Raw genomic sequence first — 6,000 nt, 5'->3', positions numbered from 1 at the left:
CCCCCACGTTATCAAGGGAGCAGGCCCCAGCCACGCAGGATCGGGCGCGCGGCGATAATAAACCAATGGCAGGGCCAAGGGGGTCTCTTGCTGAAAATGGCGTTGAGCACGCGTGTAAGACGACTGCTGAGAAAAACATAAATTCATAGTAAAGAGGGTTTGTGCTAAGAGCATTTCACAGGAGACAGTGGAGGGGGGTTCTCCCCCTTTCTGTTTTTCAAGAACAGCCAGGGCAGTTTTTAAGGTACGGTTGGCACGCTCCACAATAGCTCTTAAATCATGTAGTAAGCGCCATTTTCCAGATTTCTTTTTAATAACAAAAACAGGAGAATTAAAAGGCGAGGTAGAGGTCGTGAGGTGACCTGCGGTTACTTGCTCATCGACCAGGGAGTGCAAAGCCTGTAATTTTTCAAGAGGCAGCGGCCATTGTTCTACCCAAACGGGTTCTTGAGAAAGCCAAGAAAGGGCCACTGCGGAAGGCCTGGCCATTACTCATCAAGAATCAGGCTTGCTTTTAGCTGATTGAGAAGATCCCTCCCCCAGAGATTTAACCCCAGCGGGACCACAACGGGCTGAATATAGCCCAAAAGAGTTTTCGTGTGCGCGGAAACGACGGGGAGGGACCGCTGACTTTGACGGGCGGCCCTGGTCCCACCAACACCATGCACCGCTGGACTATCGTCTAACGGCCACTCGGCCGGCCATTGAGCAGAATCAATAACAGAAATATCAGCTCCGGTGTCCAGAAGGCCCTCAAAGGGTTTTCCGTTGACTAAATAAGTTCGTAAAGGCTTGGAAGCAAGGATCTCTTGGTTCACCAGAGCGATCTGAAAAACAGAAGAAGAAGAGAAACCACCCTCGCGCCCCCTTATGGGAAGCGCGTGAACGACGGGAGTCCCGGGCGGAAGTGAAAAAGGGAGTTGGCTCCATGCTTGTACTAGGAGTGGCACCCCCGGGGGAGGGGCTTCCTCACAAGAAGGAATGATGAACACTCCCTGTTCCCCCATCTCATGCAGGGGTAAGAGCAAGGCTGCCGCTGCGGGGAAGTCTGGGGGCACAGAGACAGCCAAGGTGGTTACTTCTCCTGGTAAAGGTTGGGCGGCAGCAGACACCGTCTCCAGGGTCCAAAATAAAGGGTCTCCCTTTGGGCTCGGGCAAGGAGACTGCCCGCTTACGAGTTTTTTTGCTCTGAGTCGCTAGGGGGGGCAGAGCGGCACTGATTTGCCCAATGATAGCCCTTTCCGCACCTCGGACATTTTTTCGATGGCCTATTGTCCGAGGAGCCCCCTTGGGGGGTCCGGGCGCGGCATTGAGCCCGGAAGTGGCCTGGTTTCCCACATTTTATTTATTTATTTATTTATCTGGGATTTATATCCCGCCCTTCCCATCGAGTGGCTCAGGGCGGCTTACAACATATATAAAACTAACATAAAAGTATAAAATTACACTTTAAATTAACAATTCACAATATATAATTAAAATAAAACATTTGTTATAACTATACATAATTAAAACAGCCAGCAGTCGTAAAGCTACACTCCATTCAGCTTCAGGTAAAAATTCAGTATACAATATACAGCATTCGGTAGTCGGTATACAGGGCCGTTAGTTGTGGGCCAGCCGGAAGAGGACTGTCTTACAGGCCCTGCGGAATTGGGTGAGATCCCGCAGGGCCCTTACCTCCTCCGGCAGCTGGTTCCACCAAAATGGAGCCATTACAGAGAAGGCCCGGTCTCTTGTGATCTTCAAGCGGGCCTCCTTTGGCCCGGGGACAACCAAAAGATTTTGAGATCCCGATCTCAGTGCTCTCTGGGGAACATGCGGGGAGAGACGGTCCCTCAGGTAGGCAGGTCCTAGACCATATAGGGCTTTAAAGGTAATAACCAGCACCTTGTATCGAACTCGGTAGGATATTGGCAGCCAGTGCAGCGCCCGAAGTCCCGGCTGAATGTGCTCCCACCTTGGGAGCCCCAATAACAGCCGGGCGGCGGCGTTCTGCACCAGCTGCAATTTCCGGGTTCGACACAGGGGCAGCCCCATGTAGAGGGCATTGCAGTAGTCCAACCTCGAGGTGACCGTAGCATGGATCACCGTTGCTAGATCGTCGCGTTCCAGGAAGGGAGCCAGCTGCCTAGCCCGCCTAAGATGGAAAAATGCGGACTTGGCAGTGGCTGCTATCTGGGCCTCCATAGTTAAGGAAGGCTCCAGAAGTACCCCCAGGCTCTTGACCCTGTGCGCCGCCATCAGCGGCGCACCGTCAAAAACCGGAAGGGGTATTTCCCCCCCTGGGCCACGACGGCCCAAGCAAAGGACCTCTGTCTTCGCTGGGTTTAGCCTCAGCCCGCTCTGTTTGAGCCACCCAGCCACAGCCTGTAGCGCCCGGTCCAGATTTTGTGGGGCGGAGACCGGCCGGCCGTCCATAAGCAGATAAAGCTGGGTGTCATCAGCATACTGGTGACAACCCAGCCCGTACCTTCGGGCAATCTGGGCGAGGGGACGCATGTAGATGTTAAATAACATCGGGGAAAGAACCGCACCCTGAGGCACCCCGCAATCAAGCGAGTGCCTCCGGGACAGCTCATCCCCAATCGCGACCCTCTGTCCCCGACCTTCAAGGAAAGAGGAAAGCCATTGCAAGGCCAACCCCTGAATCCCCGCGTCGGCGAGGCGGCGGGCAAGTAGCTGATGGTCGACCGTATCGAACGCTGCCGATAGGTCCAACAACATCAGTACTGCCGAGCCGCCCCGATCCAGATGCCGTTGCAGGTCATCTACTAAGGCGACCAGCACCGTCTCCGTCCCATGGCCCGGGCGAAAGCCGGACTGAAGAGGGTCAAGGACGGAAGCGTCATCCAGGAAGGTCTGTAACTGCATCGCCACTGCCCTCTCAATAAGTTTGCCCAAATAGGGCAAATTCGAAACCAGCCGATAGTGAGCCAATTGGGCCGGATCTAGAGATGTTTTTTTTTAAGAGGGGGCGGACCACCGCTTCTTTAAGCTGTGTTGGAAATTGCCCTTCCGCGAGGGATCTATTTATGATATCCCGTACAGGATATCTAAGCTCCCTCTGGCAAGATTTAATGAGCCAGGAGGGGCACGGGTCCAATTTACAAGTTGTTGGGCGTGCAGATAAGAGGATCCTGTCAACTTCCTCCAAACTGAGAGGGCTGAAACCATCCAGAACATAATCCGAAGACAGGCCCGGAGCCTCGGTTTCACTAACTGCCTCCAATGTGGCAGGGAGGTCAAGGCGGAGCGACGCGATCTTGTCCGCAAAAAAGTTCGCAAAAGCCTCACAGCCAATCTCCAATTCCTTACAGTTTAGTCTGCCCTGAGGCAGTGTTGTTAGATTCCGAATTATGCTAAATAATTGTGCCGGGCGCGACGTTGCGGACGCAATCTCAGCTGCAAAGTATGTTCTCTTTGCAGTTTTGATTGCCACCTCATAGGACTTCAAAATCTCTCTATAAGATGTTCGAGTCGCTTCGTCTCGAGTACACCGCCATTGCCTCTCTAATCGTCTGAGTTCCCGTTTTAGTCGCCGCAAACCCTGGTTATACCAGGGAGTCGACTTCAAACGGGGGCGCAGAGGACGCCTAGGTGCGATTTCTTCGATAGCTCTGGAGAGTCTATCGTTCCAAGACTCCACCAGACCATCCAAGGAATCGCCAGGGAGCTCAGGGTCCCGTAGAGCCGTCAGGAACCGTTCCGGGTCCATCAGGCTCCGCGGGCGAGCTAAAATACGCTCTCCGCCTAAACAGGTTTGGGGTGGCACACCCACACGAGCCTTAAGGGCATAGTGGTCCGACCATGGCACTGCTGTAGCAGTCATATCGTCCACTAAAACTCCCGCCGCGAAGACCAGGTCTAACATGTGCCCCGCCCGATGAGTGGGCGTTGTAACAACTTGGGAGAGTCCCAGTGTCGCCATGGATGACACCAGGTCCATCGCCCGAGTGGAGGCCGCGTCATCGGCATGAACATTGAAGTCACCCAAGACCAATAGCCTTGGGTGCTCCAATGCCCAGCCCGCCACGGCCTCCATCAGGGATGATAAGGCGCCGGCCGGTGCGTTAGGCGGACGGTACACCAGCCAGATCGCCAACCCCTCCCCAACGTCCCACCTCAGGCCGACACACTCAACACCCCTGATCTCCGGGTCCGGGAGAGCCCTACAGGAGTAAGCCTCTCGTATGAGAAGTGCCACTCCTCCCCCCCGCCCACTGGTCCGGGACTGGTGAAAGACCGAGTATCCCGGGGGCGCCATTTGGGAGAGGGCTACGGTCTCCCCATCGCGCACCCAGGTCTCGGTCACGCAAGCCAGGTCCGCCTCCTGTTCCAATAAGAAATCCCGGAGGACAGCAGTCTTGTTATTAATGGACCTGGCATTACATAACACCAGTGCCGGAGGTGGGTAAGATCGCCTGGCTCCACTACCTGTCACCGTCGGGATGGGACACAGGCAGGAAGGTGGGCGAGCACTACTATGTCTCGGCCTCCTTCCCCTATTAGTCTGCCTGCTCCCACCGTCGTACCTTCCCCTCCCCAGGAGCACTGGAATCCCCGAGCCAGCCATCTCTTGCAGGTAAGAACCAGCTCATCAACTGGCTGAGCTATAGAAGTATACCAGTCTATTCCTATCCCCATTCAACCCTATTATTACCAATAGCAATTCGCCCTCCACCAGCCAACCACCAATTACCCCTAGTTATTTAAAACAGTTCCCCGCGGGCCGTTTGCCTCTGTCCCCATTTCCCCGAAGGGCTGCGGCCAGAAGCGCCATCTCGTGCTGCTTGGAGCCCACCTCAGCACAGGCTGTTAACATGTCGGCTAAGGTGTAGCCAGGGCGGCTGACAACAGAGCTCAGAACTCGCTTGCAGTCAGTGTTGGCATTCTCATAGCCTAACTTCACCAGCAACTCGCTTTGCGCCTCGATGTTATCCAGCTGCCGCTGGATGGCCTCTTGGAGGCGATCGATGAAGGCGCCATAAGGCTCCCCGTTACCCTGCCGGATGGCACTGAATGATTTTTGTGCCTTCTCTGTAACTGGGACCCGGCGGAAGGAGCGGAGGATGCAAGCTTTAACGCCTGCCAGATGAGCGTCAGTGAGCTGGGCTTGAGCAGCCAGGTCAGCAAACTGCCCCGCCCCATAAAGCTGGTCGGCGGTAATTTGAGCAGTACCCGCAGCAATGGCGGCGGCCCGATATTCGCTGTCCCACACGACATATTGGGAGGGGGACAGAATCATACGAGCAAGAGCCTTCCAATCATAGGGCAGCATAGAATAACCTTGTGCGATACCTTCTAAGGTCCCCTGCACAAAGGTAGACTTCAAGCCATAATCTTTAATGGATTTGTTCAATTCTCTCAGGACGGAATAGGGCAACCCTGTCCAAGTTACTTGAACCTGGTTAGGGTGCCGCGGATCCGGGGTCCGTGTTATGGGGAACAACCCCGGAGATTCCCCACCCCAATCCTCTGACAAGTCCAGTTCCCCTGCCTCTCGGGCTCGAGCCAAGGAGCGTTCTAAGGGACTGAGAAGGATGGCGGGAGAGGACTGGGGCGCCGGGAGGGCTGAGCCCAGCGGCTCACTGGGAGACACAACCGTCTGGGGAGCTCCCGCGGGAGCTGAGGCCTCTGACCAAGGGGCCAGGGCCGGGTAGAGATAAGGGGGGGGGTTCACCCGACGTCTCAGGGGGCTTACAGAGGATGTTATCAGTCGGAGTGAACTGGCAAATGGCATGATGAATCCGCTGCCAGGTTATGAGCAGAGACATAGGAGCGCGGGGTTCCTGCCGCAGCTCCGCTCCGATTTTCCCCCAGTCACTGGGCTTCATGGAACCACATTGTGGATACCATGGGCACTGGCAGTCTATCTCCCGCAGGAGCTCAAGGATCTCTTTCCCTGACGGACATCTGTCGGGCTGCTGTGACTGACATAATTTCCGTAATTCATCCGCATGCGCTACCTGTTCTTTGGACAATGTTTCCCCCATACTC

Source organism: Heteronotia binoei, chromosome 6, assembly GCF_032191835.1.
Source record: "Heteronotia binoei isolate CCM8104 ecotype False Entrance Well chromosome 6, APGP_CSIRO_Hbin_v1, whole genome shotgun sequence".
NCBI classification, from domain to species: Eukaryota; Metazoa; Chordata; class Lepidosauria; order Squamata; family Gekkonidae; genus Heteronotia; species Heteronotia binoei.
The sequence above is the reverse complement of the archived record's forward strand: the minus strand, read 5'-3'. Positions refer to the sequence as shown.